General features: G+C 37.2%; 1 protein-coding gene across 8 annotated transcripts in view; it reads left to right on the plus strand.

The window, feature by feature from the left end:
• The first annotated feature begins 1,833 nt into the window (after positions 1-1,833).
• Positions 1,834-23,823, plus strand: part of LOC136845348 (uncharacterized) — a 138,894-nt gene continuing 116,904 nt past the window's right edge. For 2 of the 8 annotated variants that reach the window (XM_067115590.1, XM_067115595.1), the window contains exons 1-2: positions 8,708-9,003; positions 14,688-14,740. The gene's annotated coding sequence lies outside the window, so the exon portion shown is untranslated. Of the gene's footprint in view, positions 2,127-6,555; positions 6,610-8,707; positions 9,004-14,687; positions 14,741-23,823 lie in introns of those variants that run through there. The other 6 variants (XM_067115597.1, XM_067115598.1, XM_067115592.1 and 3 more) reach the window with 6 other exon arrangements.

A 23,823-nucleotide genomic window follows, 5' to 3' on the forward strand; every position in this document is an offset into this window, starting at 1 on the left:
GCAAAACCATTTATAAAATTTTCTCTCTCACTGTTACATACGATTATAAACAGTTATTTTGTCTCCTCTCATATTAGAACAATGGGTGAAGGTCAGAGCCCATACACAGAAGTCCAAATGGGAGGTAAACAACCCCCATGGGGAAAGAATGACAGAGAGCCAGCCAACATCTAACACTGACAAATTCATTGACAACTCTCCTAAATACCCTACACTATAAAACTGAATTATTATTATGTTGCTACCACCATTATTACTTATCTACAGGTGTTTGAAAAGCAGTTTGGGAGATTACCTTACAGCCTTCTCTCTTATATTTATGAGAGCATGATTTTTCTAACAAAGCTTAGCAATTGGTTTACCTCTGCAATTTGTTTTACCTCCTGTCACAATTAATGGTTGGTGGGTCCTGGCTGCAATGTCTCAAACCAAAAGATATACGAAACAAGGAATGGCTAACCTGGCTCGCTTGCGCTCTCTCCTTCAACACTAAAACTCTTTTCAGAACCTCAGACAATCAGATTGACGAAGTGTATCAATAAAAATGCCCCGAAATACCCACTTCATTTTGCTGTGTAATCATGTACTGTATTGTACTGTGAAATGTGGGATGTATTGTAAGTATTGTTGACTTAGCCACTTGAGTTTATTAAGTACAGGTTAAAAGGTAAGGAAATTTGATTATACTGTATTATTACGTATTAATGCATATTCATGATAGTGTAGCCATTGCATTACCCAAATGGTTGTGCTCTCAGTTAAAATGAAATTGTACAGATTCCGAGGGTGTCGAGACTACAGTAAAACATGTCATAAACAGATTTTTTTTGCGGATTATACAAAGAATGGGTAGGAAACAAGTCAAAGACCAAATGAAGAATGAACTTTGGCAAATGCTGGATAATCGTATGAAGTTGCCGACATGTGTTTATGACATGTTTTATTGCAGTGTCGACGCACCTTCAGTCATATGAGTTTGCATACGCAAACAGATCATTTGTCAAGTATGATTGGGATAGGTGGTATTTGAATGGGGGAAGAATGCAGGTGAAGTGTGGCACAGTTCTCAGGTCTGTAAGAAACAAACACTTCCAAAAATACAATCAACACAAATATGACATAAGTGTATTTTTATTCCATTTGCTATTTCACAGAAAACTTGTTGCGAAACATCGTAATAAAATTTACGTCGCTAATGTCTACGAGTATGAGTTTGATTCTAAATAGTACTGAGTACAGCCGTGAGTGGTAGTTTAGTTAGTTATTTATGTATATACATAATTATGTAAATCCAGTTAAAGGAAGAGAACATTTGTAGAAGTTGAAAATGTTTTTGCTAGAAAGTCTGTGAAATGCACAAAGGTTGACCTACTCTTCTTCCACCTTGGGTTGACCGATGACGGCGTTTCGCGGCAACGTCTAGTCTCTGGACCGATGCTACATTTTGATATAACAAACACTTGGGAACATATGCTGTTTACCCATACAATTATTACATTAAAAAAATTTAAACTGATTTTATTACTAGGAAGCAATTATCTTGTCCCCAGGTCACTGAAATATATTAACGATCATGATTATAAAGTCTAGATCTACAAACTGTCGTTCGGAGAAGTGAAAGACCTCTTCAGTGCACTCTTCTTGGGCGTTTATCAGTTGTCATATAAAGTATTTTTACCCTTACAATTTCATAGATTAATGCCTAATTAATTGCGATATTTTAATTTTGTAATACTTAATTCTCCTAATAAACTTTTAGGCAACAGTTTCCTCATTTGTCTGAAAACTGAATAAAAATACGGAAACGAAGGCAGTGTACGAAATACGACCTTCAGTCAACGTCCCCACTTCCCGTGAACGCGACGTCGCTCGTTAATATGTTCTTTGTGACATTCAGTCCATTTTTGTGGCAATTAACGGCGATTACAAATGGACTTATAAGTGAACAGAGACTATGTGGTAGTGATTTGCCGGTGATGGAGAAAATGACATGGCTTGATAGTGTTTAAACAGTGTAGTATTGGGAAGCAAGTTAACCTAACCTCAGAGGTGAACGATTAGGAGCTTGGTGTTTGGTTCTAAAAGAGCGTCATTGGTAACAAGGTCCGAAACCGAATGGGGTATTGGTAAGTGTTACGATTGTTTACATTTGACAATTTTTACGATTGCGGGAATCTTTTACATTTCAACCATAGGCCTGTAATTTCAGGACAATTTTTGGCAAGTTAGTTGAGTAGTAGTATGTAGAAGATGAGGAGGGAGAGAGAGTTTTAGAGAGAGAGACATTTAACTAGGCCTAATAGGTTTTCCATGTTTTGTAGCGACTGAAGCAATTATTTAATGGGTCTGTTAACACGGCAGACTTTTTGTTTTGGCCAGAGTTGGAGTAAGAAACAATGGCGTTGCGCGTTATTAGCTTTCATTTCCCGTGACCACATTTGCCATAGAGTAATTTTTTATTTGGAAATGCGCGTTTGAATAAGAGCTCGCTCGTGAGCGTTAAATTTCCTTAGTTTCCATAGTTCGCATTCATAATTTCCCATTTTTCAGCGATCCGGATTTGAGGTCGTGGTCACCTGTGACTCTTTGTGGGACTGTGGACTAGGGGTTAGCAACATTTTACTGAAAGCCAATGCTTGCAGACTTGACACGAACCTTACGAATCCGGTGTGAGCGGGAAGTCATTGCAACTAATAAATTGATGCTTTCTCTGAGTGCGAGATAAGTGTTGCTAGACCTGCCCGGAAAAAAAAAAATAAAAAATGCGATTTTTTCCTCATTTGAATAGCAAAAAATTTAACAAACACCACTGTCGTCGTCTTGGTGTTGATCAACTAATTGTTTTAAAACTATCAACCCTGTCCTCAGTTCGAAAGATTGTGGAGGAATTAGGGTCACCTAATTTGTTACATATGGGTGCGTCACTTACAAAAGTTTCAACCTTCCATTTGACTTGAGTCAAATGATCTAATCTGGAGTTCTCAAATATTCAAGAACACGCCAAAGGGTGTGGGACTGAAATTGACTACAAAGATGTTGAAATACTTTCCAAAGTTCCCAATTCTTTGCTTCCCACTTTTGAATCACTTTTCATTAAACTACTAGTACCAAGATTTAATAGCCAAACTACCTCAACAAGATACTCTTTACCTGGCGTAAGTTTACCCCTCTTTACCTGGCGTAAGTTTACCCCGGCGTGGAATTCTTTGTCACAGCTTTTGTACTTCGTCCACCTGGTAACTTTTTTCCCTTTTTTCTCATATAATTTTGTGTTATATTTTGATTGTAGTTTTAGGTATGAGTCTGTTTTTTATAATTATATTTTAATGTATTATTCCAGCTTTGATAATGAGACAGATGTCTTGAAACGTTAGCAATAAAGAAGTGCCGATAGTGTGGACGTCCTCCTCTGCCCTTGGTCCTATATATATATATATATATATATATATATATATATATATATATATATATATATATATATATATATATATATATATATATATATATATATATATATAACCGAGGTTATGCCAGCACAGGTCCTCTCTCAATGGTGGCCCAAAGGCCTCCCATACACACCTATTATATTTATTTATTTTTTATTTATTTGCCTAGCTAGTTTGGAAAACTGGCGAAATCAGACCATTTGGCACCCACGCGCTCGTCTGTTTGATCAAACAGCTCAGAAACCTCAAATCCTTTAACATTTGTTGCGGAGGAAAGAACTACCAATGATGGAAAATCTGTTTCAGTTGGTTTAATATAAACCATCCATCCACCCACATTAACTCCGAATACTGCAAAAAGTATTAGGGAATTTGAATTTTCGGCGCTGAGTGCGGAGAGTTCTCGTTTAATTCAGGATTGTGTGACAATTTCACGCTTCATTTAGATCTGTTAACCAGGGATGAGCTTTTATAAATCATTATTATTGTAAATCAACTTAAGTACACACGTCATACTAAGGGAGACTTTTTATAAAGCACACTTATGTTGAAGACAAATCTCCAAGAGGTGGTTTGTCTTTTATCACCTATTGCTAGGCAAGGTTGCCTGCTTATATTGCAGCATATAGATAGCAAGACAGCAATACCCCTATGTAATACTCTGCATATTTCACGAACAGTAAATAATGTTCTTATCACTGTTTACACAGCCATTCGATATATAATGCGTTAAATCATGTTATGTTATTTAAAAGTAAATTATTTCGCTTGCACTAAATGAATACCTAGACCTAGACGAGGTTTGCATACACCTTATCGCATCAAGATTAATTCATCAGTCTCAGGACCAGATTTCGTTAACAACAGTGTCTGTTGCATTCTTTTCTAAAAGCTGTTCTTAATGAATATATTTTCATGGTTGCTGTTGTCAGCTTGAAATTGTTCAAACATCATTTGACAAATTGCTACATACGCTAAGTGGCTCGAACGCACTCGTTTTATTGCTCAGGACAAGACAATGATACCTTCAATCTGTTTTTGTTACAAGCGGCTTCAGGACCAAGAGCCTGTGTTAGCAAAGGGCCAGCCCAATCAACAGAAACAGCATCAAGTTACGGCTCACGCAATTAGATCAAGGCATATTTGCCCTCCGCCCCCACACTGTAAATTACTTATAGTTTAGCGTGAGAGGTGATAATAAGTCGTTTCAAAGGAAATAAGAGGCTAGGTTTGCATCAAATAACATAATACAGCGCTTAGCTGATAAAACATGTAAGACTCAACATTCCATTTATTAGAAATATGTAGGTTCGCAAGAGATGGAGCTATAATAAATCATGAAGCCTATGTAGTTTATCAAAATCAAGATGATTTTTACATGTATACTGTAGGAGGCAGAAGGAAACCAGTGGGACACTCCAGTGCTTAATTACACGTCCAATCAGTACAGAGGCGTGACTGCAAGTTAGGTGCAGACGCGCGGGAAACATTGGCGCCAATTCCGCTCTCTCCTGACAACATACATCACATACAATCAACCATCCTACATATACAGAAAATTCATATATGGGAGGTATTAAACTAAATCTCTTCCTCGGATGCAGATAGCGCATTCCCGTCATACCACTAAAGTTGACGCCGTCACACCCAAAATCTCTCTTCATATGTAAGCCTACGTATTTGATGTAAGTTACGAATATTGTAAAATTTTCACTATATACTCGTATAGCACATATTGTTTTCGTTGACTTAATGAAATGAAAACGTAAAGGCGTTTTTTTTAATTGGACCTAAATGTAAGATCATGCGTAAGTCCATTAATATCTATACACTGTATATATTGCTATACGGACAAGAATCATGGTATGACGATACAACCGTATCTAAAAGATTATGCAGTTTGAAAATACAGGCGTAAGAAGATTATTAGGAGCCAGATGACGGGATAGAGTGGGAAATGGTAGCCTACTTTTAAGGAAATTACAGAAGTTCTATTTGCATATGAGATAGCCTAGTTGTGAAAGGGATGTCGAGATGGCTTGGACACGTCCTAGTACAACCCTTGGGGTAAAATATGTGGCTTGGCTCCTATGGGCACCAGAAGAATTGTAGGACCCTGACCACTTGGATGAGAACTATGGGACTGGCAGCTGGAGATGAATGAAGATTTGTAGAAGACAAAACACAGGAAGCGCACGAAGGGCGAATTTCACAGAATCTCGTTCGTCACGCGGAGTTGTAGGCAATGACGATGATACCCAAATGTAACGTTCTCGTGCTGATGAAAATCTTAGGAGACTAAGAATACGAGGCAATGAGGATTTGTTTTTAATCAAATTGCACGACACCTTGATCAGTCAGTTTTTACTGAAACTTCTTCCGTGATGAGGAAAGGTTAAAGAAAACTGATGGCTGCAGGTAAACAGAAAAATCTTCATCAACCTAGCTAATAGTAAAGGATGATACGCATTCTAATTTGTACTCCAAACCGGTAATAGTATTGTTTTGAAACTTATTTTAAGAAGAGTGACTTTAATATTTGTTTAAATGTCTTTCGCAGTCGTTCACTGTAATATAGGGAAAAGGATTCGCCATTCTGAATTGTTTCCAGCTTTAAACCTTTTCTGCAATTGCTTGTTTGAAAATATAATGATACAATTATTACTGATTTAAAATGCAATTGAAAACGTGTAAAATGGGACTGATTATGGATACCTTCGAAAAGGAAAAACTCCAAGGGGTTTCGTATGTTATTTTCTTAGACATTTGGGTTGATAATTCATGCTTTATTGTCCTTTGACATGAGTAAGTAAAGGAGAAGGTGTTGAATGGAATGAGAGACAACGTCACTCATGGCAGTTTTCTTGAACTACTGATCATAATGTAGTGGATGAAACGCTACTTCCTGGGAGAAATTACGCTCGAGTAATCGTCTTGATCACTTCTTGTTGTTGTTTGAATGAGATGGCTGTATGCCAGTACGGGTTCTTGCTCCCAGAACAGGCCGTTTCCTCTTTTCTTGCCTGTACGTAAGTTTTTGCTTGAGGAGCGGTACGATAAATTCAGCTGAACAAGCCGGCAGCGACAAAACTCGCCGTTGCCGAGTCTCAGTTTGTGTGTGTCTCGCAGTGTTGGTTCTCTGTTTCCTAGCATCATTTATAACGTTAGGTGACATCCGTACCATAGGCGACCTTCCGTGCGATTTTCGCGTTTAACTTTTATCATTGATGTTTTCACATCTTGAGCGCAGTTTGGCTACGAATAGGAAGGGAATGATAAAGCTTCTCAGTACTTTCCAACAAGTGGCCGCACTTCACCCGAAGAAAACATTTTCAGTTGTGTGTTTTAATTAATTATTGTTGATACTTTCGATAAATAATCAAGATTCGTATTTCACGTAGCCTTTGTCATTTTATTACAATCGTGGTGACGAATTTATCTGTAATTGATTTCTTTTGATGCGCTTGAATTTTGTTTTGGATATTTTTAGTAATATTTTACCGCTATAAACACGTTCTGAGCCGGAAATACACCCTTTCCATTAATATAATCCAAGATTAATTTCAAGTAATAAATTCGCAGAATAGCCAACTTATTGCGAAAAATGGAAATATTGAAAATAATTGCTCGTTAAAAGAATTGGTCTAACAATCTATGTGATTCCTTGCTGTTTAAAAACTTTCAAACAAACAACTGCAACAGCTAGTGTGTTCGAGTAAAGTTTCAAAATTTCATTTGTTTGTGCACACATAAATGTGCTTGCCTACGGCCAAACAGTAGGTCGGGGTATTCGAATAATTTTAGATTTTTATTTGTTCCTACGAACACGCACTCACAAACAGCACCAGCTTATGATAGGTTAAAGGTTTTCGAATCAATTCCCAGAATATTTTAGAATGGCTCCCATAAGGAATCGAACCAAAAATGTTGTCATACGTGTACACTTTCTGACATCTTTTAGCGTCTTGCCTTTCGAGCTTGACCACAGAAACCAGTACTGACGGAAAAACTGCAGTCGCTCTTATTTGTCAATTTGTAGCCCAAGATGGGCATCTTTGTTTTCCCGAAAAAAATTAATAGGAAAGGTTTTTAATAGTTCTTATCAACTTTGCACAGTAGCATCATATTACATAATGTGCTATATAGGAAATAAAATTTTCCTTTAAATGACCCGAATAAACTTAAAATAATTTTCAGTCTCAGAAATTATAGCTAGGCCTATTTCATGTAGGCTACCTTGTTCTAGCCAAGTAATTGCCAGCTATGGAGAAAAAAAGATGTCTACGACAGAAACGATTGTGCCTCGATGGCAATATGAACATCATTTGGTGCCATTACTAGTAGCTTGGCATCACGAGAAGCCGAAAAAAAATTCTCTCTTGTCACAGCACTTTTAGCGAAAATCAATCTAAGAACTGCCTTGTGTTACTGTATTTTTTTTTAAAATAGTGACATTTAAATTCACATGCTATAATTTCCAACAGGTATTTTTTTTTATGTTGAAGGAATGAGGCCTGTTTCTTCCCAATCTTAAATTCCCTGAAGCGTAGAGAGATGGTTTTTCCGTGCAGAGCCTGGAATGCAGAAAGTGGTGCCCACTGATTCCCTCTGTCGTACCGGCGTTGAAAATATATAATTCGTTCTCAACTGTTGGCACAAGAACAGTCGTGCTCACTTCGCTTTAAAAATGAACATAGCTTGCTTTTTAAAGCTTGTGAATAAAAGAATTAAGTTCCCATGTGGTGGGACATGCAATTTATGATTGAATTAGAAGTTAACCATATTTTTAATTGTAAATTCATGTATAAGAAAGAGAAGACGCACGAGTTAAGACAAAGACAAGACTAATGGGTTGTATAATAATAATACAGTAAATTTTATATCTTTTTGTTTTTTATATTACAAAGTGGGTCGACTCCAAGTTTGGAAATGTTTTACTTTTATATATGTTATGATTTTAGAGATAAAGATGAGAAGAAATGAAACTGGGATCAAAATAACAGACAAAATACTACAATGAAAGGCTACCATGTACAGTGCACGTTTCATTTAATCACAACATCACTGTCTACATTATCATGTTTGTGGTAAAACATTTTGCGGATAGGGACTATGCAGGCACTTAATAAAGATAATCTTAGAATGACCAGCTACGATGATGAAATATCTCAAGACAAAAATGAAAATGAAAAGGTAAATCCAGTTTAACTGACAACTGACGTTATTAGGCCTAGTAAAAACCTATCAGTTCCCTTTTGCAGGCCTGTATATGCACTCATTTCTTTTCCCAATGCAGGCGACTTTGAAATCATGAAATTCTTATATTCATTTCTAGTAGCTTTGATGTGGATCCAGGGAATTCACTAACCTTAGGTACTGGATTTTAGTGACCTCTCCTTTTACCAGTGATTGGCTGATATAATAAAATGTCGAAGTGTTAGTATACGATAAATAAATTTATGGTATTTAGTGAAGTGAACAATGATATGGCAGCCAAATATTGAGCGCTAAGCCTACCATGGAATGAAGAATTCAGGAAATCGTCGTTGAGAATACGGTGAGTGAATTATTTATTTAGCCTAAATTTAGTTGAAATTTCAAATGCATGAGAAGTTAATTTAGTCAGTTCTCAAAGAGAAGCTACTATGCAGCCCCATTCCAGATAATGTATCACCACAGGGTGTTTAATAATTTTGAGGTGGAGGCTAGCTAGGCGTATAGGCTTGAAGGGCAGGGATCTTTTTATTAAACTTATAATGGATAAACAAATATTAATGGTAGATTGCATATTAAAAAATGAGTATGGTTGGCTAAAGTAAATTTTACAATTATGGTTAGGAGTGGGCCATCATAATTTTCACACAGTTATCCGATCTCATGCATAGGCTATGTGAACGTTATAATACGGATCTGACTTGGATAACTCGTTTCTGCTTTGAAAATAAAAGAACTGCTGTGTTACCATGTTTAAGCGGCAGATATAGCAGATTCTACATTCATGAATCGTGTATATATGAAGGATTAAGTATATGAGTTGCTTAGGACATAGACGGAATACAATTAACGCCGGCTTGGCATGAATCTGTACATGATGACCCATTGGTCAGAATTGCCTGGAGGTCATGAAGAATAAAATGGCTTTTGGCTTATATACGTTTCCATTTTCGTTTTTCAGAATATCTGGAGAACTAAACGATTTGATATTTTGCTATGTATGCATCCTGATATTTGAAACACTGTTTGAAGCCATTGCCGGGATGTATAACGTTTGTTCGTTGTGCAGATTACCCTTAAATGGTAGTTGATGAACTGTGACTTCTTACAAGAAGAAGTGTATTATTAAGGGATTGAGAGCCGATGGAACACGGTTTTTCGGCAACACCTTTTTATCAAAGCATCAGATAAAGGTGAAATTTGGCAAGCGTGTATTTTATAACCCTACCTAATTTTTGCATGTATTATTTAGTACCTAAGTTCGATAGTAAAATGAAGTCTCCGATGCCAGAACCTAGAAAATCACAGACAAGGATCCTAAAACAATTCGTGACGTAAACATATGACATCGTGAGGGTCCGCCATCCACCAGGCAGGCAGTAAGTAGGCCAGCAGGATATGGAAGTGTCCCCGTGGTTGCAAGACTGCATTTGTGTACGGCTTGCCACTTTCTATACAAGCAAGAAGACCCGTGGCAAGATTTGCTATAGCGTGAATAGGTAATTATTTCTACAGTGGGTAACAGTTACTTGGCCACCCCAGAAGTGTGGGCATGAGCTGTTAGACAGTCCCGTCGTTTTGAGGAGGAGTACTGGAAGTCGGACAATATCCATAAGAGCGTAGAGTAGAACCAGCCATCATTAACATCGCTAGCAACGATGAGGACGGGGATGACCTCTTCCTCGAGAGTGACAATGAAGACATTTTGTAAATAAATTATGTATGGTGTTAGACGTGTTGTTTGTACATCGAAAACATATCAAAACACAATGATTTTAATATGTTCCCCATTCAAACTGATTTCAATATATTTTCCTTTCCATGCATATCAATATAAATCATATTACATTTGATTGATATTAAGTAGGTAAATAATACCTTGCCCTCAAAATCTTGACTCCTACCATTACTTTTTATTTGCAGCGAGTATACAAGCACTGTTTAGGGTGCTGTATGACAAAATAAAATAAAAATAAAAAACAAAGAAAAATAGCAATGGGTTACATTAACTGAAATAAAACAATGGCGTTGACTTTTACACCTCCAACAATTGAAAGAAGTGAGGTATCATTGCTTTTCATTTGAATTCTACTTCTAGTGACCACTCCTGACTTGTTGCAAATAGAAGGCTAAAGTGTCGAAGCCTGAGGTAAAACAAAACGGACTGTCTTTTTGTACTCCCGCCCTGAATAGATGTAGATCTAACAAAGGGGCTGTAGAATGGTTCATTGTGTGGATGAATTACATGCATTGAATTATTTGTAAAGTAGAAACATTACGGATATCAAGAAAATGGAAGAATTCTAAGCTAACAACTTGGTCCCAACAACTGCTGTGGAAGCTGCGACGAACCTCCACAAAATAGGCTAATAATAATAATAATAAAAATAAAATTGGAAATGATAATGTAATCAAGTTGACGATGAAAAATATGCTCAGTCATTGATATCACTGAAGCCTAGGATGGGTACTAATATTAATTAGTGAATAAGTCATTGGCAAGTGGGCAGAGCCACAGTAAAGAGACTTTTTCCCAAATGTAAACTTCTCTTAACTGTGGGTGGAGCCCCATGACGTCATAGGTTAATGTCACTATTGTGTTCAAAAACCTTACCTGCGGTTTTGATGGCTCTGGCATAGGAAACGCACTTTTACTCTGATAAGTACCAGAACTAGCACAAATTAGGTAGGGTTATAAAATATACACATGCCAACTTTCACCTTTATCCGATGCTTTGATAAAAAGGCGTTGCCGAAAAATCGTGTTTCATCGGCTCAGAATCCCTTAGTAGTACGTTTAGAAGTTCCCAGAAATGTAAGTACGAGTTTGAAGAGCTGAGTACGTATTTTTCGCGTAGGATATCTTGTCTGAAAGGTGTTAAACATCGTTCATGGATTTTTTCTTATTCTCGAAACAAACTTGTGCAACTCCTCAGATTCTATAAGATGGCTGCACCAGTGTTAATTTAGTCCTCTATATTTCAAGATTTCAGCAAGAGCTTGAGAATAAACAGATTAGCAATTAAAAATATCAGCGGCGGTAGGGCCCCGAATGTGTAATTCTCGTATGTGCCTTGTTTTATGTAATTTATAGGTTACTTTTTAATTAGTGTGGATTGCAAAAATTATATTTTTACACATTTGTGGTCTGTTGCATCATGTAAGCATTTGAACCCGGAAACACCCATGCATATGAACATAGAAACACTCAAGGTTTTATTCTAACAAATAGGATTTAGATTGGGATGTGTACGTTATTTATACGCTGGTATCTTTAGCACTTTGGAAACAGATACGAGCCATCGTTAAATACTCGTTTCATGTCACCACTCCAGTAATTATAAGTAACTTATAAAAACTCCTCAGACAAGTTGTCATTAGTTAAATTTGAACAAGAGATAATGATAAAAAAATGTATTAGGTTACAAAAATGCAGTGGGACAGCCGATGCCCCTAAGAAGTGACTGATTTTTACAGAAAAGCAGCTCAGCAGTGCATCAAACCCTGTACACACACTGCATCATTCACCTTTATTGCTTCATAGTTATGAGGTCATTCTCTTAAAATAGCTCATTCCTTCCATCAGTCCAATCCTTTGTAGGTTTTTATCTCTTGTTTCCCTTCCCATTCTTCTAAATTATAACTTTTTCCCACCAGTCGTCGTACTTTCTTTCCACTTGATCAAACCATCTGAAAACTATGTGGTACATTCACTTAAGCTAACCTTTTGCGCTTTTTCTGGTTATCTTTGCAGTTCTTACTCGGTAAGTCTTTTTTATTCCCCATATACCATAAAGGCATTTCTGAGATAGAACTTTATCATTGGCCGTAGAAAGCGCAAAGCACCAGTGTCCATAACAGGTACATCACCCAGTTAATACGGTGTCAAGAAATTTTTGGTCATAGGCATTCGCACTGTATATATTAGTAATATGATGGTGTTGTGAAGGGCCTTATTTTATCATCATCTTTTAAAGAAGCCTGATTGCTGTTCATAGTCTCACAGTTTAAAATGCTAAATATGTTCAATTTTCCGTTAATTTTCTTATGATTTGTCGTAATCTTTATTCATGATGCTTTCACAGGTAAAACTGACGTAGATGTAAAAAAAGACGAATTAGGTCACAAATTGCCAAATGTCACGAGGATGATTCAGTTGTAATAATCCAGAAACACCAGAGAATTAGAGAATTACAAATATGCTTCTCGTACTGTTGAGGATGTATAGAGACTGTGGGTGCACTATTTCGATGTTCACAAAAATCAAGTTGGTGTTATAAGTATAAAAACCACGGAAAAAGCACACCTTTTACATTCTCGCACTTTGGCTCATGCTTGAAGAATGTCTGAATCACACATTCATGCCATTAAGGGTGTTATTTCTTTGGCATTCCATTGACATCTGCATGGCAGATATAGTTCAAGCTTAAATGTTAGTAGTTCGTTATTCGTTATTTGCATTACTATTCGGAGTGGGACTGGACGATTCATATACATCAAGAGCGAATATTTTGGAAGAATAAATTATAAATCAAAGAAGTTTTTCAATTTACAGGATACACCTAAGTCTTTGGCTAGCTGTTATGAATTATAAATAGGTAAGCAAAACAGTCATCTTAATTGAAAATCGTGGGACGGCTTTATTTAGGTTGTGAACCAGAATTCTGAATTACAAATTCAATTGAAAGCGAATACACATCTGGAATGGATATTAAAGGAAAAGAATTAAGCTCTGTAAAACGTTTTTCGTGTTATTTCCACTTAAAAATGATCAAAATGGTAACCAAGACGCCACTTATACATAAATGATAACACTGCGGAAAAGATACCTTTCTTTAGGTTTAGATTCAAGGGCCTTTTCCACCTCCTCCGCAGGTCATGAGAGAGAGAGAGAGAGAGAGAGAGAGAGAGAGAGAGAGAGAGAGAGAGAGAGAGAGAGCACAACGTTTACTGTTTTAAGACTCATGCTCATGATTTTATTTCTATACAATGTTTTTTTTTTGCAGTGTAAGATTAAAAATTTGCCGTACTGGAAGTGTTTAAAAAAATTGCCACTGATAAGTTACTGCATGCCTTACCTACGCTCTCTCTCTCTCTCTCTCTCTCTCTCTCTCTCTCTCTCTCTCTCTCTCTCTCTCTCTCTCATATTTACCCTTCGATCTGTATAGCTATGCCTTTGTTCTTTGAATCCATGGGATTAGTAAATTTCAAAGAGGTGTCACAACCGGTCAGTGATTCTCTCTCTCTCTCTCTCTCTCTCTCTCTCTCTCTCTCTCTCTCTCTCTCTCTTCTGTTAAAACAAGATATTTATTTTAGGGTAATCTAAATGCAAATTTATGAATTACATTAGTAAATAATTATTGAAGAGTTACGTCCGTTTTCCCGTGGTCATAAAGGTTTTGTACGACTAGACACCATTGTATTTTACCAAATATTCATGAGATTTTCCTCTTAATAAACAGGAAAGTGACGCAGAAAGATTTTTACCCATGTTCAGTGCAAACGGCATTTTTTCCCTGTCATTTTGTTTCATTGACAATGAAAAATCAAAATATGGAAAATAATACTTGGGATTTGAAAACTGACAAGTAGGTATTTATATTTGCGATGTGACTGAATACAAAAGCTTCATTTTCCTGGGGTTAGTCGGATAATTTTTTTGTCTGTATAAGAAGAATATTTGTAAACTGTAGACCGCACGAAGAACAAAGTTTCTTAATCATTAATAAAGCGGAGCAGAAACCACTATTGTAAATTGGGAATCAGTGCACTTATTATGTGAAAATGAATTTAGTACAGTACTTTAAATCCAAGTTAAAGACAGAATTATTCTGATGTCGCAAAGAAATCTGTCCTATAAAATATGTCAGTAGCTGTGGTATGAAATAAGATCTCTTATGGTTGATACCGTTTAAAAATTCAAGTGCCAAATGGTAGGGAAGACGAAGCGTACATAAAATGATGACTCATCAATAAAAGTTGTTTTGGTGTAATTTTACTTCAGTTTAGACTTATTTTACTCCACAGGACAAGAAACGCGAGGGAGGGAGGAAGGAGAGAGAGAACGCGCAACATTTGTGGTGAGTACTCGTTTACAGAAATTTTTATTTTCCCGGCATTTTCTTGCAGCGATGTAAGACACGAGAATTACAGCATTTCACGGTTAGAGAGATACTCAAACGTGCGGAAAATGGCAAAAAAAAAAAAAAAAAAAAAAAAACAAACTAAATGGCAACTTCGAGCAGTTTTACCGACACACGATGCTTTCTTCGTCTATATCTTTATCTATCTAGCTATTTTCGTTCTTTCTGAAGCACAGTGTACCCAGGGTAATTTGCACTTTCAGGATTGCTGTACCTTAAGTATAAATCCATCGTCTGAAAGTACTTTCTCTTGGAAGTTTGCATTTGACGCTTGTGCGCACAAATGTGTACCGTCTACCACACAAACGCAGAAGGTCCGAACCCATTTAATGATATGTTTAAAGATGAGAATTCGAATCTGCTCCTCTTATATCGACAAGCTTAGATTCCAAAGACCAGGTCGTTAGCAAAAGTGACATTGGCCATTCCTTGAAAATTGAAGTTGCCAAATTAAAGTAGCCTTGGGCAGCGTTTGAGAGGGTACGTTAGGTTACTATACTAAGCCGCTTTTATCCTGTATGAAGTTGACTTTGTTAATAGTATTCAAGGAAATCAACAGTACTGGAAGGATCTTTATTATTCCATTAAATCTTGCAAAACTGTATAAAATTTTCGTGACTGTTTTTTTGTACAAGGAATTATTATTTATCATGCAACCTTATTCACAGACCTTTTAAGTAAAGTTCTTGCACCACGTTATCTGAACATCTTGTTATTCGACTGTACTTGGTAATGAAGGGTGCACCCAGTAACCCGTGTAAACACATCAGAAATAGAACGAAACCGTACAACAAGATTCCAATTAAATGTCTGTTATGTTGTTTTGATGGGGTTTGTTACTGTCTTGACTTTAAAAAAAATGTTAGAGAGAGAGAGAGAGAGAGAGAGAGAGAGAGAGAGAGAGAGAGAGAGCTGCTATTTTGGGGAGAAGGACCTTTCGGCTCTCGCTCTCTCTCTCTCTCTCACAACAAAGATTGCGAAGATTATGAAAATGGTCCAGTAAATGTATATTTTTAGTATTTTGTATTTACATAGCATTTTTTCAGTCGTTTTACACATACGGTAATAAGTAGGTAAGAGGCTGTAGTAAGTTAAGTTCTCAAGACATTGTTAAAAGCATTCTCCATGTCACAATGGACCACGTGTGTCAAGAATTCAGTATCGTTGCATGCTTTGACTTTTCCTGCATATAGGGTCTGACAGCAATACTCTCAGCTGTATTACGTGATATTTTTAGTTTTCTGTAAAAGAAAACTATGGAGATGGCTTTGTATGTCCGTCCGCACTTTTTCTGTCCACCCTCAGATCTTAAAAACTACTGAGGCTAGAGGGCTGCAAATTGGTAGTTGATCATTCACCCTCCAGTCCTCAAACATACCAAATTGCAGCCCTCTAGCCTCAGTAGTTTTTATTTTATTAAAGGTTAAAGTTAGCCATAATCGCAACTCTGTAAGACAGGCCACCACCGGGCCGTGGCTGAAAATTTCATGGGCCGCGGCTCATACAGCATTATATGCTGTACAGAAAAATCGATCGCGCCGAAGAAACTTCGGCGCAGTTTTTACTTGTTATAGCAGACGACACTCTCAGACCCATTTTTTCGGGGCTGATTTCTGTTTAAAGCTAGAGTATCTATTCAGACCAATGCTTTTCTACTAGATTCAGTTTACTCGTGTATATTTGTGTATCATGTCCTTAAATTTACACTTTCAAAGTGGTATGCAGTTTCTTTAAAATGGATCGTTGTATAGTGAAAGTGAGGCAAGGGCTATTGTTGTTACTATTTCTGTTTGAGTTGCCCAATTAGGCTACAGATGCAAATGACGTCTCTCTCTCTCTCTCTCTCTCTCTCTGTCAGCGCATGCATACCAGCTGATTCATTAGACCAGTTGTTCCGCTTTGTGATTAAGTACAATTCTGAAGTTGTGGGTGGAACATTAAAAAGGGGAAACCGTAACATCCAGGAAATGAGATGAGAGAGTGAGACCGAGACGCCGGGAAAAGGGCGCAGCGTGTGTATACAGGGCCTTCGATGAGGGGGTGTACAAAGCGACTAAAGCTTTGGAAGTTTTCTACGCTTGGGACTTATCATTTATTCAGCGGCTTAAATATTGAAGTGACTGCGACTTTCGTCTTTTTTTTTCCTGGTCACTCCTTGTTAAGGAAAACATCTTAACATTGAAAAGCATAAGTAAGTGTACGTACGTATGTGTGATTATATATGTCATGTGTAAAAAAAAAAACGTTATTTTAAGGATGAAATTTTTGAATAACTTTGAATTCCATGCAATAAAAGAGGTGTATATCGTACAAATGTGATGAAAATAAGTCTGGTGTAGGTATAAAGGAATACGAAAAAAATAGGTCAAAAGAATAAAGGGTTAGAGTAGAGAAGTCACAGAGGTTTTGAGGCAGTTTTCATTGGAAGGGACGGCAGTTAATGTGGGCATAATTAATTAGAGCAGGAAATAAAAATACTAGCTGGTGGCATGAACGAAATTAATGAAGCCATCTGCGATAGCTGGGAATTGTTTAATGGAATTCCATTTGTGAGGCAAAGAGAAGAGTAAAAGGCAAAGAATAATTAGAACAAAAGATAAATATGAAAAACAGTAATGATCTGGGCTGATGAAGACCTTGGAAAAAACGCAGGTAAGTGTGCAGGTGATGGAAATCCATTAGCACTAGAATTCCGAAATAAAGGAAAAGAGGAACTGGACTTCAGTTGAGATAATGCAGATGTAATTAAGCTCTTAGAGGAAAAAGCTCTAAAGGTCAGTCGGCTGCTGAATGTTGATTGAAGGGAGAGACAGTTGCGGGATGAAGGAAATGTGTTTCTGGTGTTGAGCGATATTAGATAACACGAGAAAGGGAGGCTAAAAATAGCTGAAGAGTGGGGAGACACTGTTAAGCACAAATGGTCGTCATTTCTTGGGCTAAGGACGTTATGTTTTCTGTTCGGTTAGTTCATTTGTCTTTTGTTAGCAGGGTTACACAAAAAGTTATGGGTGAGGTTTTACGGAAATTACAAAATGTGTGCCTCGTGACTAGTAGCAAGCGGTTGTATTCTGGAGAAATAGTGTAACTTTTTAGGTGAAGGGACCTTTTTGGGGTGTGCATTGCTCATCCTTATGCTATTTATTCCAGGTTCAAACAGTTTGATAAGAGTCTTGTTTTGGCTGCAACTAAAATGTAGAATATTTTGCCAAGTGCAGTTGTGGAATCTCGAGGTCTCCAGTGTATACTTGATAAGCAAATTCATTCCTACATTCTCTTGACGTCTCCTGAATTCAGGTGCATCGGTCTTATTTACTAGTCGCTCATATTATTTTATGTATCACATTTTCATATAACTCTTGGGTTTATAGTCTGTCGACTCTGTCAGTAAGGGACTTCAGCTGAAGATTTAAAGAAAGACAGAAAGAAAGCAGCCTTACTATAGATTTTGTTAAGAAAATTTAACAATAACTTCTGCCGTGAAAGTCTGACGTATTTGTTTTATAAGAACCTGTAAGATTTCATATGTACTCATAAGGATTTGACTTTGGCGGAGGCATGTTCCCTCCCAGAGCTCTTTCCATCTGTTCTTACTGTTATGGTTGACCACAAGGTATGAAAGGTGAACGCGAGGATGTTACTTTAGAAGTTACTGATCCCTTGCGAAAACATTAGATCGAAAAAAGGGGAAGACTAAATATTTTAATGTCACGTTAAGAGAAAGTTGGTGTGTGTAGAGATCGAATTAAAGAAGGTTTGTATCTGGAAAAGTTAAGTATACATATCTTTGTTTAACCAGATCACTGAGCTGATTAACAGCTCTCCTAGGGCTGCCCCGAAGGATTAGACTTATTTTGCGTGGCTAAGAACCAATTGGTTACCTAGCAACGGGACCTACAGCTTATTGTGGAATCCGAACCACATTATGACGAGAAATGAATATCTGTCACCAGAAATAAATTCCTCTAATTCTTCACTGGCCGGTCGGAGAGCGAACGCTGGGCCAACAGCATGCCAGCCGAGAGCTCTACCCACACCAATGAAGAACTAAAGCTTGTGGCAGCTGACAAGAGGCAAGGCGATACTGATAAAATGAAATTTGAATATAGCCTTTCAGTTAGACGCCATAAGTACTCGTACTATAAAGATAAAGGTAATTAGCGAACCTTCATCTGATACAGGCAGTCTGTTTAAAAATTAGTTAAGGGCAATGCTGGATTCTGCATTTATTTGCATAATGAGATTGCCGTTGAAATGATGAAAGGGTGCGAGTGAATAGCAGAATATAATTTAGATAGCCAGTGGCTACTTTAATAAAGGAAAGTTTATGTATCAAATGCAAAAAATTGTAGGTTGATAATTGCAATGTGAAATTCTATCACGTACAAGAAGTCATGTTTATTATAGGCGATGAACCCGAAGCAGTAATAAGGATTAACAATTTTTTATAATTTTGTCACGGAAATTAAGGTAAATCTGAGCGGTCAATATCCTTGCATCTGGTCAACATTTAAAGCCGTTTAAACAACACAAGGAAATGGAAGAATATCAAGCTAATAAAAGATTATCGTATCTTGAGTTGCGTTTAATATACGGGTCCTGTCATAATTCTTGTGTTTCATGATATGATTTTACTTTTATTATTTATATTGACATACAGCGTAACTAATATTCAGCTGTCATACATTAAATATCATCAGAATTTCCCTTGAAATAAAAAGTTAAGCAAAAAATACGCTAGTCTAAGAACTGTATTGACCAACTACGCTCTTTTCCTCGAGGAAGCATCCGTTCTGCAACATGACACCTCTTCGACTAACATGGGGTATAATAATACTGGGTGCTCTGCTCTCCAGCAGCTTTGCTTGTGAAATCGCAGAGGTGACTTTCTGATATTTTGAAAATGATTCAGCTATGGCAGGGATTTTATTGAAATTAAAAAAATTAGGCTTGCATTATGAAGAAGGAGACGTATGCAGCATTAATTTGTGAACTCTCTTATGCAAAAACTCCCTCTGTTAAAAAGCCCACACTGAATTGGGGGTTATACTACCGTTTCCCTGTGACTATATTTTCGTCATCAACTTTTGGACAGGTTAACTTGATGTAATCATTGCACGTCATAGCAACACAGTTTTGACTTCAGTTATCATGAAACGATTATAACAACAACTTCACATTTTTGTAGAATAATGATGTTGTCTGGAAGAACACTTCCAACTCACATATGGCGTTTTCCCACTGCAAAATAGTGAGAAGACAAAAAACGCTCATTTATCGAACCTTCAAGCAATATTCTTTAAACAGTTATTCAGACTTGATCATTTTAATACATTATACAAATACTATTTAGGACCGTCACCGAAATATTAAAGAATTATTCATACGTAGCCTTTATGCACACGTGCTCAAAGTTAGACCGGTGCACTCGACAATAACAGACTATTATATAGCACTGTAATCTAGCCATAGTCATCATGTTTGTACCCCCGTCTTCACGAAATTATGGAAATTGAAGTGTAAGGAAAATGTGGTAGCAATTTGAAAAGGAATCATTTGCTACACAGGTATTCACGTTGTCGTAAAGGAGTTCTTCAATAACAAGAATCTGTTTTACAGACGTTGACAAAAGCGTGTCTTCAAAGCATGGCCATTATGAAGAGAATGTTTACTTGTCAAGTTACAGTCCATTTGTAGCCGCATCACTTGACTCATGCACGAAGAATGTCTGAATCACCTGTTCGAGTTTTCTCTTTCATTGACATTCCGTTAACATTTGAATGAAGTCGTGTGTACTGGCAATATGTTTTTTGCATTGCTGTTCGCAGTGTAACTTCGAGGAATTGCTTCACTTAACGCATGGTAGTATTCGGAGGATCGGGTCATATGCAGCATCAATCAAAAGAGTTTTGTGATTAATACGTGCACAGAAATTCAGAATCCAGGCTGAGGCGTAAACACATCACGACAGTATTTTAAAGACTAGAAATATTTTCTCGAAATATACATATCAGATTCTGTAACATAAATTCTAGAGTTTGAATCGTCGTTGAAAACACAAGAAAGACTGTGGGGAGAAAAAGTTTCTTACTTAAACAATAACATCTTTGTAAATAAGTGAAGCTTTATTTTTGTTTCGGCCTGAATGCCTTTCCCCTTTTCTCCGTAGTTGACTAAAGTAAGAGAGGAGAGAAATCTGCGCGTACCAAAGACTCTTTCACCAACAGTTTGACTTTTTCTGTAAGTATGATAAGAGAACAAAAAAGTACAGAAACTCATATGTGCCTCAAAAAAAGAAGGAAAAAGAAACCCAACTCAGAAGTTTACTGATTGCGATGTTCTCTCTCTCTCTCTCTCTCTCTCTCTCTCTCTCTCTCTCTCTCTCTCTCTCCGTAAATCATCCATAAATCCATCTATCTAAACCTGAAAAAGGTGTTGTTTATAATTAACTAACAAACTGTGTATCCGAAATAAAGCGAAATAAAAATTTTACCACAGCTGTTTCGATTCAAGGCAGCCCTCCCCTCTCTCTCTCTCTCTCTCTCTCTCTCTCTCTCTCTCTCTCTCTCTCTCTCTCTCTCTCCTTTCAGTTCACGAGGATAAGTAAAATGAAATTATAATTAACCTTGCTAACGTGAAAAATGTGAGACTCCATTCCCTTGCGATGGAAAAGACTTTGTGAAATTCCGCCAGTCATGTCTCTCCTGTGTTTTATCTTCCACAAATCTCGGCTCCTCTCCAGTCTCTCTGCTCATAGTTCTTATTCGAGTAGGCTGGGTTTTCCAACTCTCCGGGTGCGCACGGGAGCCCATCTGACACTATTGCGTACTGTTCTTAGTTTCTTTTCCCTGAGATTTGACTACATGTACCTTTTGCTTTAGTCTGATCTTTATTGTATTCAGTTCTCATCCGATGCCCAAGGTTTCCGTCTTGTTGCCCTTAGTCCCAGTGCTTTTTATCCAGCAGACTGATAATGTCAAACCAGTCCTCTTTGAGTGTCTGTTATCAAATGTATATTTTTATGTATGAATATATATATATATAAATATATATATGCATATTTATATTTATATATATATATATATATATATATATATATATATATATATATGTATTTATATATGTATATCACACATTACCACAGGTGAAAAATAAGAGACGGGGTGTAGGTCCTGACCGGTTTCGACTTTATTTCCAAGCCATTGAAGAAGGACTGATACAGAGTATTGGAGGTCACAAATATATATACTACGGGAACAGCACTGACGAACATACACAACCGTTAGAGACTACATATCCACCCACAGGCCGGTGTCAATGTAGGAGTGGCCCTCAAAACTTGGCTAAAAATCACATTATACTCTCAGGGGACAATAGTGAGAACAATCATGCTATCAACTGGGAAGGAGCAAAAAGGATTGTATATTCTGATAATGCACTGGAAAGGAATATCATTGAACCTAGCTTTATAAAAGAAAGTTACAGCCATAATATGAATATCAGTCAAGGGATGTATAAACTTGATCCTTTAATATCAAATGAAATTTGTAAATTGTGTAAATTTTAAGGTAGGCAGTAGAGATGTATGGTAATAAGATTATCATATTTGTAAACACAGTACGGGGGCAGTAGTACTAATGAGTTTTCCAAACTCCGCCTCCCTGACACCTGTCAGGTGTGGATCTGGTGTCACCTATGGTCGTATTTTTATCAGTATTATCCCCTGAGAGTATATTGTGATTTTTAGCCAAGTTTTGAAGGCCACTCCTACCTTGACACCGGCCTGTGGGTGGATATGCAGTCTCTAACGGTTGTGTATGTTCGTCAGTACTATTCCCGTAGTATATATATTTGTGACTTCTAATACTCTGTATCAGCCCTTCGTCAATGGTTTGGAAATAGCCTAAAGTCGAAACCGGTCAGGACCTACACTCCGCCTCTTATTTTTCACCTGCGGTAAAGTGTGACAAATGAATCACGTACAAAAGTGATTATAAACACACACACACACACACACACATATATATACATTATATATGAGCGTGTATGTGTGTGTGGCGTGTTTTCGTGCGTGGGGCCGCGCATGGGCATTTGTGTTTGTGTAAGCAAAAATGAAGAAATGTTTTGAGATTTTTTTTTTTATTTCGTGGTATACATAAAAATATGTGAGTGGTTTTATGCGAAGGACTGTCACAACGATTTTAGGTAGAAATGCATGAGACATAAATGAATAAAGCTAATAACGAGATAAATGAATGTAATTAGTGTCATACAACTGGAAATATAAATTCAGTAGACATAAGTGAATACAACTAATGGCAATAAAAAGGTTAGACAAGGTGCATCACCTGCACTTGAGTAGTGCTTTGTGGAGGGACGCCACTTTATGTGGCCATAATTGATTATACGGGGAGCAAACCAACCGGTTGACCAGAGGGATAAAAAAGAAGGCTCACTGAAAATGAAAAACGGTTCATGGCACTTCAGTTAAGGCAAAATGAAGACTAAATGGACGAGTAATAGATGATAAGTGAATATACTAGAAAACCCCCAACATAATTAAGAATAAAGCGGAATGATAAAACTTTTGGTAAAATGAGTGAAGAGCCTCAGTGATGAAGATCCGGTGAGAGGAGAATGTTGACAGGAATGATAAGGAGGGAGTGGATGTTTATGAAGGGTAGTACAGTTATGGGATGGAAGAACACATAACAAACTAGGGAATTCTAGTGAGACTTTGAAATTACATTGCCATATGAAAACGAGTAAACGGCAAAAGGAAGCAAGAAATAATTGAACAAGACGTCAAGCGAAACGTAACGTATTTAGAATGAAGGCATGCATCTGGGGTTCATGTAAATTGATAAGGGTCACACTGGAGATGAGAGGCACGGAACTTGACTCACAGTATGAATGAATCCATTAAACAGACGTCGTGAGTGAGGGTCATTCCCCAGCATCCGATACGGGTGGTCGTGTGTGAAATACGTCCTGGGACATGGCTGGATTCTCTTAGCTTTCGT

This window comes from Macrobrachium rosenbergii, chromosome 13 (assembly GCF_040412425.1).
Source record: "Macrobrachium rosenbergii isolate ZJJX-2024 chromosome 13, ASM4041242v1, whole genome shotgun sequence".
NCBI classification, from domain to species: domain Eukaryota; kingdom Metazoa; phylum Arthropoda; class Malacostraca; order Decapoda; family Palaemonidae; genus Macrobrachium; species Macrobrachium rosenbergii.